Raw genomic sequence first — 14437 nt, forward strand, 5'->3', positions numbered from 1 at the left:
CCGTTCAGCTGGAAAGAGTTCCTAACAAAATATCAATTTATTCAAAAATTAAGCATTTTCCGAAATTGCGCGAACTTTGGATATTTTGGCAACGGAAGTGATATTGATATCACTTCCGTTTCTTCTCCCTTCTAGTCACGTGAATTGCAGTTGCGAAGCAATATGAGTGCCTCTTCACGCATCGGTGCGTCCGCTACGGTCACCCATAGACTTACATGTGTTATGAACGACCGTTCATCTGGAAAGAGTTCCTAACAAAATATCAATTTATTAAAAAAGTAAGCATTTTCCGCAATTGAGCGAACATCCCAACGTTCCTTAAAACCACACAAAAGGTAAGATATTGTCTGAGATGAATTTTGGAAATGTTGTCGTTGAATGACCCCAAGTAACTAGAGCCCTAAGTAATAATAAAAACTTAATTTTTTTCGCTGTTACCTCGTAACACGTCCGCTTATGACCTCCTCGTCTGGCGGATTATAATAATAACAAAATTCTTAGTATTTTTACAGACATAAATTTTTATGGGTTAAGCAGAAAAAAGTTGGCTATTTATTTATTTTATTTGTTTATTTTTTATGAGTGGTTTATATCGACATCAGCGCAGCTAGGCTAACAAAACAAATAGCTATTTGTAAGTCTATATTTAGAGCCTTAGCTATTTCTTATCATCTCAGAATAAATAATCACATTTAGTTATTTTTTTTTATAAACTTGTGTTTTTCCGGTAGGTGAAATTTTGATCTAAAATCTGATGTAACGATCGAATTTTGATAACCATGTGATGTTTTCTTTTTTTATGATTAGCTGTACACAGTTTGACATACGAGTTTTGTCGCAACATTTACTATTAAAGTTTTATAATGTAGGAGCGATTATTTACAAATTAAGTAAACAGATCTCATAGTAGGTTTAGAAATTACGAAATTAGCACGCGTACATCAATGTCACCCCTATAAGTTTGAGTTCCGTTGTAACGAAGCTTGTTAAACTTTTAACCCCCCCCACTTTTATTTGAAAGATGGTAATGATATTATAATTATTCCTCCAAGACCTCATGGAGTCAAAGACTCATCTGGGAATTCCTTTTATCACACACAAATCTCATCATATTGTCTTTTAAACACACTCAAACTCCTTGCAGACACCACACTCAGGCAAATCATTCCAATCATTCTCAACTCTGCACGAAAAAAACCTGCCTCTCACTCCCTTATTCACACCCTCTTTATACAGTTTCCAGGGATGACCTCTGGTTCTCCCCTGAACTCCCACTATTCTCTGTAGAACTTCTCCACTATTGATCTTATAACAACCCCTTACCAACTTGTAGGTCTCTATCATATCTTCCCCTCTTCCTCCTCTCCACCAGACTCTGCAAATTACATCTTCTCAATCTTTCCTCATATTCAACATTCCAGAGGTCAGAAACTACCTTAGTCAATTGCCTTTGGACCCCTCTCCAACATCTCTTCATCCTTCTGAAAATCCGGTGACCAAATTTGGTCACAATAGTCCATGTGTGGCCTAATCAAAGCCGTATACACTGGAACAAGGATCTCCCTACTTCTACATGTCAGTGTCCTCCGCATCATTCTCAGAAGCCTTTGTGTTGTCTTCACAATTTTGGCGATGTGTCCCCTAAATTTTAGATCCTTATCCACTATCACCCCCCCCCCCCCCAGATCTCTTATTTCCTCTACCTCCAACAATATATTCTGACCAAGCATAAATTCTGCATCCCATCTTTGTTTTCCAAATTTTAAAACTTTACGTTTTGCAACATTGAACTCACATCCCAATTTCCGTGCCCAATCACTCAATTTATTCAAGTCTTCTTGCAAGGCCACAACATCTTCACTACTCTTTATGGTTCATCCCAACTTTGCATCATCTGCAAACAACTGAATATCTCCATTCAAATCTTCGCCAATATTATTAATATACAAGTTAAACAGTAATGGTCCTAAAACAGACCCCCTAAGGCACTCCACTAGTGACTTTCATTTTCCTGGATATCGCACCCCCATACACATCTTGTTGATACCTATCATATATCCAGTCTCCAATCCAATGCACTAATTTAATATCCAACTCCATCTGCTATAGTTTGACTGTCAACTTATTATGAGGTACTCTATCAAAAAGCCTTTGTGAAATCCAAGTATATTACTGTGTAACTTTCTCCTCTGTTCAAGGAAGCAGTCACTTTATTGTAATAAGTAAATAGATTACTAAAACATGACCTCATTTTAGCAAATCCATGCTGTCCATCAAAGATAATATCATTGTTGTCAACCCAACTCTGGATCCTAGTTCTCACAAGCTTCTCCAACAACTTAACCACAACACCTGACACACACAGATAGGCCTATAGTTTGATGCTTGAGTTCGATAACCTCCTTTATGAAGTGGCACAATCTTTCCCTTCTTCCACTCCTTAGGAACGTGACCAAGTGCAAGACTCGTATTAAAAAAATATGTCAAGGCAGGTGTCAACTCCCCGGCGCATTCCTTCAGAATATGCAGTGATATATTATCAAGTCCCACATCCTTATTTACATCTAGTTTACTCAACTCCCCAAACACCTCTTGCTCACTTACAGTCAGTCTCTCCTCCCATCATCAACTTCTCTCAATCTCTCCCTGAAGTCACATTCACAAGATTGAAAGATCTTTATGAACTGCTCATTAAGTATGTCCACCACACATAATGCAACAGCTGTCTTTATACCATTTTCTCCAATCAATGTCATCCTTCCATTATCATTCTTTCTTTTGCTGGCTACATATCGAAAGAACTCCCTAGGATTAGGGAGTTCTTTCGATATGTAGATTAACAGCAGTTAGCTTCATTAGCTAACTGCTGTTCATACCTCTCTTTAGCTACTCTCACCAACCAAGTCACCCTCCTTGCCTGGTCTTTGTAGACCTCATGAAATTGGTTATTTCTATTTCTCTTATGCTGCCTCCACAATGCCCTTTTTCTCTGTATCACATGCTTAATCTCTTTATTCATCCATCTTACACCTACCTTATTTAACCTTCTCACCCTTGCAATACATTTAGACATTGCATCTACTAGATAGATTTTGAAAATCCCCCAAGCTGCATTGATCTCTTTTCTAGCTAACTCCTCATTCCACGCTATACCCGCAAGCTATCTCCTGAGCTCTTCATAATCATCCCTTTGTAGTTCCACATATACCCTTTTCTCACAGGGGGTCCTCACACTGCTGGCAACCACCCAGGTAATCACCTCATGGTCACTCTCACCAATTGGTGGATGATTTGACACCTCATTTATAATTACATCCTCTGATGAGATAACCAAATCCAAGACCCTTAATCCTCGTGTGCCCTCTGTTACATACTGTCTGAGGTAGTTATCCCTCAAAAACTCAAGAAACTCATTTTCTTTACTTCTAGTTGCTATGTCATCATTCCAGTCTATATTGCCATAATTAAAATCATCCATAATGATCACCCTTTTTTAATTTGATTGGCTAATTTGACTATGCATTTCACTATTACCACCACCATCCACATTACCTGGTCTATAACATCCCACCAAGTATTTGATTCCATTCACTTCTATCTCACACCATACTGCATCAAAACCACTGGCACTATTTCTGTCTTGCATCTCTACTTTGTATGGACATAACTCTTTCTCTATCATCAATAGCACTTCCCCTGCCTTTTTACCCCTTCTATCCTCATGAAACACATCATACCCTTCCATCTCTATTTCTGTCAGGATGTAATTCTCTTCCAACCATATCTCACTTATTCTGACAATCTTTGGATGGACAGACACAATTACTGTAACCATTTCCCGGAAACTCAGGTTTTTCATCCCGCATACATACAAATCGGCCCTTCAGAACACACGCAATTTACAGACAAAAATTACTAGTTGTGGTGGTGTTGGAAGTGGGCGGTAGATGGCGTTGATGGAGATAATTCGTAGTAGAGGTTAGGTGTAGAGACAGTTGTAGGTGTCTTCCTGCGATGAGTCTTCGGACTCCTTGGAGGTATCAGGAATAATAATAATAATAATAATAATAATTTCATTTGCTTATACTTCTAGCATTGGTATACAAACACAAGAGCTCATTTCTGGATCTACAGCTGGTTCCACTGATACCACTCACTCGATGTGATCCCTCCATGCTAGACTGAGACCATTTCCCTTTCTGCTTCTTCATTTTAGAACCCTTTTCAATTCCAGTTTCCTCTTGATCCCTGGTCATCCCATTCCATTCCTGCCTACACATGCTCTCACCTCCTCTTGGAGCATCTACCTTTCTCACACTGTGTACCCCTCCCTGTCCACCCTGTTATTGTTACAGATATCTGTAACAATATCTGTATTGTTACAGATATTGTGTCAGGTCAGCTGGACTGCACTAAATAAAAGCTTATTGTATAAATTCATTAATTATTATTTTGCCTTTACAATCTGTTTTGTTTTATTTTTGTACTAGGACCATTACTCCTTATTTTGTATGATAATGATATTATTATTATTATTATTATTACTGGCAACTCCAGGGAGTCCTTAGACTCATTGAGGAAGGCCCGAAATCATATTCATCACAACTATTCGACATTCATATAGTATCTATCATACCTCGCCTTAAACTCATTCACAGTCACAGCATCCACCGCAGACTCTGGCAGCCCATGCCATTCATTCACCACTCTAAAAGTGAAGAACCCAGCTCTAACACCCTTACTAACCACACTTTTGCCCAGTTTCCATGGATGTCTCCTAGGCCTTCCACAACCAGCCCTGTTCTCAAAAATATCTTCTGAATTAATTTTATAGAAACCCATCAGTAATTTGAATGTCTCAATCATATTTCCTCTCCTCTTCCTATCAACCAATTTTTGCAACCCACAAATCCTCAACTTGTTCTCATAAGGTTCATTCCATAGACCTGCTATTATCTTTGTCACTCGCCTTTGGATCCTCTCAACCTCCTCCCCATCAAGAAGAAACCTAGGTGACCAAATCTGGGCACAGTAGTCGAGATGGGGTCTTATCAAGGCTCGATACAGAGGAACAATAACCTGCTTGTCTCTGCTTGTCAACGTATTCTTCAGCAACCAAGTGATTTGATGAGCTGATTTGGCCACTTTTGCAACGTGCCCCCTAAACTTCAACTCCTTATCCACCAACACTCCTAAATCTCGTGCCTCATCGATTTCCTCGAGTACAGTTCCACCAATGTAGTACACTGCTGCAAATCTTTTCACCTCAAAATTCATACCCTTACATTTTGCCACATTAAATTGACATCCATTCTCCTTAGCTGACCTCCAATCTATCCAAATCATGTTGCAAAATTTTGACATTATCTGCATTCACTATTGCCATACCTAACTTTGCATCATCCACAAATAAATGAGCTGTACCTCTCAGATCCTTTCCTATATCATTAATGAACAAATTAAACAGCAGTGGTCCAAGAACAGATCCTTGAGCCACACCACTAGTCACTACTGAATAAACCACTCTCTGATATCTCTCTGTCAACCACCATCCTATCCATCTCACCAACCCTATATCCATCCCCACATGCTGCAATTTACTGATCAGAATTCCATGTGATATCCTGTCAAAGGCCTTAGCAAGGTCCAGTAGAATCACTGTAAACCCATTACCCTTATTCAGTTCAGCCGTCACTGTGTTATAATACGTGAGCAAGTTACTGAGGCATGACCTACCTTTCACAAAACCATATACTGTATCCCATTTTCATCTATACAATGTTGTATTTTCCTCTTGACTATTTTCTCCAAGACCTTGATAATGATTCCTGTTTGCTGATTGGTCGGTAATTTTCAACAGCAGCCTTGGAACCACCTTTATGCAGTGGAACTATTTTCCCCTCTTTCCACCCCCTTGGGACTGACCCAGACCCGAGGCTCAAATTAAACAAAATGGTCAAGGACACTGACAATTCTTTAGCCGCTTCACGTACAACACGAGCTGGTATACCATCCAATCCCACAGATGTATTGACATTAAGGTTCTGTAATAGACTAGTTACCTTTACTTCATTGATCACAATTCCAGTATAAGCTGTTGGTTCTTCCATTCCTGCAATGTCACCACCTGGATGATATACTCTTGCAAAGTGCTCGCTCAGTAATTCCACTATATCGACTGATTCGGTTACCTCCCTACCCTCAGCATTTTTTAAGATCATTCTGCCATGAGCATTTTTCCTTTTACTTGCAACATATTGAAAAAACTGTTTGGGATTCTCTTTAGCCTGCTTGGGCAATTTTCTTTCATAGTCCGCTTTTCTTACCACCCTTGTTACCATCCTGGACTGAGCTTAATACTGTTCCTGCGCCCGCTGGTCACCTTTCTCCTTAAATTCCCTCCTCCACCACAATTGTTTCTTTTTTTGTAGCTCAAGCTTAATAGTGTTATTTATCCATTTAACCTCTACTTGATTTATTATTCGGACTCTTGGTATACAGCCAACCATTACCTCCTGCAAACACTTCTTAACCACCTCCCATGCACTATCAACATCCAGCCCTTGCAGTTTTACATGCCATGGCACTGAGCCAAGCACACTACTATGATATAGTAGGTTTGAAGGGACATTAGTTGTTTGCCGATGATGCCGAACTAGGGAGGACAGCCGTTGATCAAGGTGATGTAGATATCTTACAAGATGATTTAAATAAATTGCTGTGTGGGCAAAAATCAATGGTTGCCAATTCAGTGTTGTAAAATGCAAGGTGAAAAGATTATACATTATGGTGCTGGTTCACAGGAAGTTGATGAGGCAAAGGATATCTAGGGATGATGATAGATATTTGACATTCAGAGGACATATTGCAAGAGTTGACAAAATAGCTCAGAAGATTACTTGGATGCTGAAGAGCACATTGACAAGAAAAGATAGGGAAGTTATTATCCCTTTTTATAAGGCTATGATTTGTCCACATGTTGACTGCACAGATTTTTTCACCTGCATTTTTGGGGATTGGGAGGTAGTGAAGAGGATTCAGAGATAAGTGACCAAGCTGGTGACAGGTTTGTGGAATGTTCTTTATGAGGTTAGATTGAAGGTGTGTGGGTTGCAGAGAGTTTAGCTGACAGTCAGAGGAGAGGGTATATGATAGAAACTTATGTTGCTAAGGGGATACTATAAGATTGACACTGAAGAAAATTTTCAATACATGGAATGTATGGGAAAAAACATGGGGCAGATTTGGAAGCTGTCTGAGAGCATGATTAGTAAGGGTGTGTGTGTGTGAACTGGGTTCTTTTCTTAGAGAGTAGTGAATGAGTGGAATTGATTGCCAAAAGTGAATAGGTTTAAGGAAATATATGATAGGTATTGTATTAATGGATAGAATGGGTCTCCCACGATGTGACTTTTAACGGCATGGAGTGCTCATATAAATAATGATAACAATATTTTTCACGATCTTCAATTCATTGTAGGCAATGTCTTCTATATACCCACACTTCCTTGGGGAAAGGGGAGTCACTCAATTTGTGCATGTTTAAGTAAATAGACATTGAAATTTTGTATGCTGTGTTACCGCAGCTCTTCCCTGGGAAAAAGGATTAAGATGTTTGGTTTCCTCTGGAAATGATGAGATGTTTCTTGGAGAGTCCATGTTTTTGACTGAAATCTTTTAACAGTGTATTGTTAATGCACAGTATTTAATTTCAGTCCTTATTTTTATTCTGGGAAAATATGAAAAAAAAAAAAAGACAAATTAAATAATAATGGTAAGGAGCTGATGGATTTCGCTTTGATATATGGACTGTTTGTCAATAATATGTTCAGCACAAAAATGTGTATAAATTCACTTTGAGAACATACATAAATAATTATTATATTTACGGCTATTTTGCCTGCTTCTGTTTAGGAGTGTCCCTGTTTAAATGTCATTGGCTTTTTACTCACAGATTCTTAGGGCATTGTAGATGTATATTTACCAATAAATATATATAGCATAAAGGATATATGTAGCATAATATCCATACATAAAGAAATACATAGGTTTTCTTATGTTCTTTTGAATGGTGATACCATCAGACAGTACACTTTGCTTGGAAACAATCAAGTCTCAGTCCCATCTAGGATACAAAGGACATTTATAAGTGTTTTTAAAAACATTCATACACATTCTTGTCAATGTGATTTTTTTTTATGTTTTATTTTTTTTATTTATTTATTTTTTTCCTGTCCAGAACAAAATAGTGATCACTACCTATTTCAAATCTTGTGTATACTCTTTTGTCCCAAACTATCTAAATTTAGTGGTGGTGGTGGTTGGCTGGTCTTATATGGAGATAATAATGTTATTCCTCTCAGTAACCTTTCATCTAACAAAACATGTAAACTGATCAGAGGAACCCCATGCAGTTAACAGATATAATATATTAGCCTCATCACCCTTAATTGCTTTGGTCATTGGAAAATTTTTATTCGGTTATACTATAAATTAAAGATACCAAGAAATTATATACTTGGTTTAATCTTTTATCCAAGTGTAAGCAAACAAAGTTTGCACCTGAAGTATTTTCAGGACTGGGGTAACTCGTATATAGAAGCTAATAACTTCACATCACTTGCCTTAGTATCCCATAACGCAAGGCACACATCCTTACGGGTATGTATATGAGTATACACTATATACGAGTTGTCCCAGTCCTGAAAATACTTCAGGATCAAACTTTGTTTGCTTACACTTGAATAAAGGATTAAACCAAGTATATCGTTTCTTGGTATCTTTAATTTATAGTATAACCAAAAAAACTTCCAACAACCTTCTCTAATTCAGAATAATTTAATAATAAGGTGTGTGTCACCGTTTGGCAACTAGTATGTGAAAATCTGACTTCTGCATTATTTCAACAATAGTATCACCTCTTGGTCAGGCTCCCACTGAAGGGACCTCAATAAAGGTCAAAACTGGGCTGGGTAGTCACCCTTCCCTGTAATGAATAGCATTATACATACCCGTAAGGATACGTGCTTTGCATTATGGGATACTAAGGCAAGTGATGTGGAGTTATGAGCTTCTGTATATGAGTTTCTCCAGTCCTGAAAATACTTCAGACACAAACTTTGTTTGTTTACACTTGGATAAAAGATTAAACCAAGTATATAATTTCTTGGTATCTTTAATATATAATTGCTTTGGTCATAATTCAGAAACAACCACCAAACTTTAGATAGTTTGGTGCACAAGATTTGAAATAGGCAGTGATCACTATTTTGTTTTGGACAGGATAAAAAAAAAAAAACTGAAAAATCACATTGACAAGAATGTATATGAAAGTTTTTAAAAACTCATAAATGTCTTTTGTATCCTAGATGGGACCGAGACTTGCTTCTTTCCAACCAAAGTGTAAAAAAAAAGAAAAAAAGAAAAATCACATTGACAAGAATGTGTATGAAAGTTTTTAAAGGCTCATAGTTCAGAAACTTCAGATGTGGACTGTAGAACTTCAATAATATTTGTATGTTTGAGTAATATTCTAGATATCTATGGCAAAATCAGACTCGTCGTGGAAGGCATATTAAACATCACCATTGTTGCCCTTGGACCCAGGCAAGAGGATCACCTTTCCTGAGCCCAATGCTTTAGAGGGTCCACACATTACAAACACACACACAAATAATAAATAAGAGGAAACCATGAAATATTCAGAATCAATACATACATCTTCAAGGCTCACCTTTCCTAATTGGGTTGTGGGGGGGCAACAGCTGCAAGAGGAACTTCCAATGGTCACGATCCTCTGCCACCAAGCTCAGGTGTTCTGGGATTCCCAGATGTGTCCACCCAAGGTTTTGGATATAATCTATCCAGCGAGTCCTTGGCCTTCCACGTGGTCTCCCACCCTCTGGCTTGGCAAGGAGGGCCTGCTGAGGGAGCCTCTCTTGTGGCATTCTGACCAGGTACCTGTATCAACATAACTGTGATCTCTCAACACGGAGAAGCAGCAGTTGAGTATTGAGGGTTTCCCGAATTGCAGAGTTTCTGACTCTGTCGAGAAGCTCTGCAATTCGGAATCAATCTTCTGGAAAAATAAATTTTAGAATAAATATATAATACTTTATGAATTATGTATGACTTTTTTTTTTATTGCACATCCAAACACCACTGGCCCATCATTAGAACACCCAGACATGTGCAGTAATAATTAAATTCAGTCATCTTTGATATTTTTCCAACTTTAAATTATATAAAGCTTCATAAATAAAGGCTTCATAGATATATTTAAAGCAAACAGCTTTATACAGTTTTTCAATTTTTGTTGTTATGAAGATATGTTTGTCAAGATAAAGAGGATAGAACTTATATGATTTAACAGTTTGTTACCTTGATTTATAACTTGTAAATATTTAGACATGCGATATGTGGGCCTCCATTGCCTTGCATCCTGCAACTTCTAAGGTGCCTGCCTGTCACAGTTCATTTTGAACTCTAATAAATTTAGTTTAATCCTTTATCCAAGTGTAAGCAAACAAAGTTTATGCCTGAAAATATCTTCAGGACTGGGGTAAGGTAGTGCAACACCAGGCGACTCCAAGCAAGGGTGGATCAAGCTCTCATCACTCCTTGTCTCAGTATCTCCCATAATGCAAAACACATCTCCTTGCAGACATGTATACTGCTATGCATTAAGGGAAGGGCCACTATCCAGACTGGTTTCAACCTTTATTGAGGTCTCGTCAGTGGGAGGCAACCTGAACCTTGGAGATACTAAGGCAGAAGCAATAGGAGAGGTCATCTTTACCTATAGGAGTTGCCAATAGGTGTACCACCTTATTATTGAATTACTCTGGATTTAGAGAAAGATGTTGGAAGTTTATTTTTCACTTGGTTAGACTATAATAAATTTAGTTTAATCCTTTATCCAAGCGTGTGCAAACAAAGTTTGTGCCTGAAAATATCTTCAGGACTGGGGTATGGTAGTGCAACACCAGGCAACTTCGAGCAATGGTGGATTGAGGTCTCGTCAGTGGGAGGCAGGCCCAACCGTGGAGATACTAAGGCAAAAGCAATAGGAGAGGTGTTGCACTACCTTACCCTAGTCCTGAAGATATTTTCAGGTGCAAACTTTGTTTGTTTACACTTGGATAAAGGATTAAACTAAATTTCTTATAGTCTAACCAAGTGAAAAATAAACTTCTAACATCTTTCTGTAAATCCAGAGTAATTCAATAATAAGGTGGTACACCTGTTGGCAACTCCTATAGGTAAAGATGACCTCTCCTATTGCTTCTACTTAGTATCTCAATAAAGATAGGGGAGAAGGATGAAACCCTGGGGGGGTAATGGATGGCAATGCTGTAGCCAATGAAGTTCTGAGGCTCGGCTATTTCTGTTACCCTCCTGCCATGATCAGAGCTTTAATAGCTCATTAACACCTTATCCCTACACTGTCCTCTACAGATAACGGGGAAGATGAAAAGCATTCTTGCTTTGCCCCCTTTAAGCCAGTCGTTATAAGGATAAGGACATTGTATCTCCATGTTTGGGTCTGCCTCCTATGCTGAATACATATGAGAGGCTCTGCTTGAGATAGGTTTTTGCCTGTCTCTGAGCAGAGCCACTGCTGAGATTATGGCTCTGTCTGCTGGTGGGGTGAGCCTGCTACTGGTTAGAGCTGGCGCTGAGAAGTTCTTCTTGGTGACGGAGTGAGCCTGTCACTGGGTGGAACAAAGCTGAGTTGGGTGATCTTTCGGGATCGTCTAATTTTTAGAGAGGTCTTTACTTAAATACACCTTGATAAAGATTGAAACCAGTCTGGGTAGTGGCCCTTCCCTTAATGCATAGCAGTATACATGTCTGCAAGGAGATGTGCTTTGCATTATGGGAGATACTGAGACAAGGAGTGATGAGAGCTTGGTCCACCATTGCTCTGAGTCGCCTGGTGTTGCACTACCTTATCCCAGTTCTGAAGATATTTTCAGATGCAAACTTTGTTTGCTTACACTTGGATAAAGGATTAAACTAAATTTATTATAGTCTAACCAAGTGAAAAATAAACTTCCAACATCATTTTGAACTCATTCACCAACAAAGCACTCACAACTGACTCTGACAACTCATTCAAACTATTTGCCACCATCCAAGCGAAAAACCTGTTCAAACTGCCTCTGAGATCTAAAGAAAATCCTAGAGAAATTTTTAGCCATGTGGCCAGTAGAAGAAGAAATGATTGTGGAAGAACGACATTGTTGAATAAAAATAGAAATAGAGTGACTGATGCAGAGGACATAGTGGAGTTGTTCACTGAATACTTTATTGGGGTTTAGAAGTGCAAGAGGAGAGTGTGTTTCAAATACTGAGTACTACGGGTGTCAATAATGCAGTGGATCTGGATGGAATTTCACCATGGGTCTTGAGAAAATGTGCTGAAGAACTGACAGCTCCAGTGACCTGGATTTTCAATGAAAATCTAGTCAAGGGAAAGGTACCTAAGGAATGGAAGAAGGGTAAGATAGTGCCATTGCACAAGGGTAGTAGCAGACTGAAAGTATCAAATTATAGACCAGTTTGTGTTTCATCAGTGGTTGTTAAAATCTTGGAGAAATTAATGAGCGACTACATACAACATTGGGCAGATGAGGGTAATGCTATCTGTGAGAGTCAACATGGATTTGTTAAGGTGGTGCTCTTGTTTTAGTAATATGATTGCTTATTATAATAAAGTGACAAGGACGGTTGATGAAAGAAGGCATATGCTGCAATTTTTTTTTTTTTTTAACTTTTAAAAAGGCATTTGATATGATACTGTTTAATAAGCTGATATTTAAGTTGCAGCACATTTAGATACCTGGTTTATGAACTGGATTCAGCATTGGCTATCTGATGGGTATCAGATTTGTGTATGGGGAAATATCAAGGAGGCAGAAGGTTACAAGTGGAGTCCCACAGAGCTCAGTACTGGAATCTGTATTGTTTAGCCTTTATATCAGTGACATTGTCAATGGATTGCAGGGGGATATTCAGTTGTTTGTAGATGATGTGAAGCTGGGAAAGGTTATTTGTAATAGTGCCGATGTGGTAGCCTTGCAAGAGGATTTGAATAAACTGAACAGATGGGCAGATGAATGGGGGGTATCAGTTTAATGCAGCAATATGTAAAATCTTGAAGTTTGGGATACATTGATGGGAGGCTGCATACTCTGTTGGAGAAACTATACTGGAGGAAGTAGGGGAGTAAGGAATCTGGGGGTGATGATTGATAGAAACCTGAAATTCAGGGAACATATTGCAAAGATAGTGAAGGTAACCCAGAGGATTGCTGCAAAACTGAGAAGGATGCTGACCTGCAGAGATAAAATAGTTGTCATTCCATTTTATAAAGCCTTGATCAGACCACATTTGGACTATTGTTCTCAAGTTTGGTGTCTAGGATTTGAAGGGGATAAATTAACTGTGGAAAGGGTGCAGAGGTGGATAATAATGCAGATAGTATCAGGACTTTACAATGTTAGTTATGAAGATAGGCTGAGGGAATGTGGACTTCAGAGTTTGGTAGATAGAAGAAGGAAGTGGATGCAATATGATTGACTTTTGAATTCGAGAGGTAATTACAGGGTTGACACTGGGGACATTCTTTCGCTTGGTGGAATTGATTAAGGAGCAAGGACAAGCGGTCATTCCTGGAAGTTATAAAAGGAAGCTGTGAGCAAGAGGGTGAGGAGTGGTTTCTTTGTATGGAGTGTGGTTGAACCATGGAATGCATTGCCTAATAGAGCGGTGAGAGCAAGAACGGTCAAGGAGTGGTATGATAGACTTTGTGTTTTCTAGGATAGACCTCCCACGATGAGTCTTTTGACTCCATGGAGGCCTGAATCATAATAATAATAATAATAATAATAATCAGTTAAAAAATATGTTCTTAATCCGTTTCTAGGGGAAATATTTCATCTATCACTTTTAAACAATCCTTTAAGTAACTGATATATTTCCATCATAAACTCTTCCTCTTTTTTCTTCCCATCAGCCATATCGACAATCTCTTCATTCCAGAATGCATAACCTTATGTTTTGACATTAAACTGACAAGTCACATACTGGTCAGACCATATCCTGCACCCGTACTGTCAGTTTATTTAAATCATTCTGCAGGATCTCTGCATCATCTTTATTGACTATTGCTACACCAAAAGACTCCTGGCTATTTCCAAAAATGGCAACACCGTCTAAACCAGTATATAAATGCACAAGGAGACTACTTCAAAGGCTACAGTAGTCACTAATGTATAGTTCCGAACATAGGTTTTTTTTACAGGTGAATTCCAGGAATTAAATTGTCACACCTCGTATAGCTGGAAATGAGAGGGAAGAGAGTTTGTCTTTAGTGGAGTGGATAAGGGTAGCTAGTTTTAAGTGGGGCTTGAAACTCTTTATGATTATCTCT

The 14437-nt window shown here is 38.5% G+C and overlaps 1 protein-coding gene across 4 annotated transcripts in view; it reads left to right on the top strand.

Moving 5' to 3' along the window:
- Window positions 1–200: 200 nt before the first annotated feature.
- Window positions 201–14437, top strand: part of LOC150102596 (uncharacterized) — a 337088-nt gene continuing 322851 nt past the window's right edge. For 2 of the 4 annotated variants that reach the window (XM_090398992.1, XM_090398995.1), the window contains exon 1: window positions 201–335. The gene's annotated coding sequence lies outside the window, so the exon portion shown is untranslated. Of the gene's footprint in view, window positions 336–514; window positions 728–14437 lie in introns of those variants that run through there. The other 2 variants (XM_090398993.1, XM_090398994.1) reach the window with 2 other exon arrangements.

This window comes from Typopeltis vanoorti, chromosome 10 (genome assembly GCF_054136105.1).
Source record: "Typopeltis vanoorti isolate ZY-2024b chromosome 10, IOZ_Tvanoo_1.0, whole genome shotgun sequence".
Taxonomy (NCBI): domain Eukaryota; kingdom Metazoa; phylum Arthropoda; class Arachnida; order Uropygi; family Thelyphonidae; genus Typopeltis; species Typopeltis vanoorti.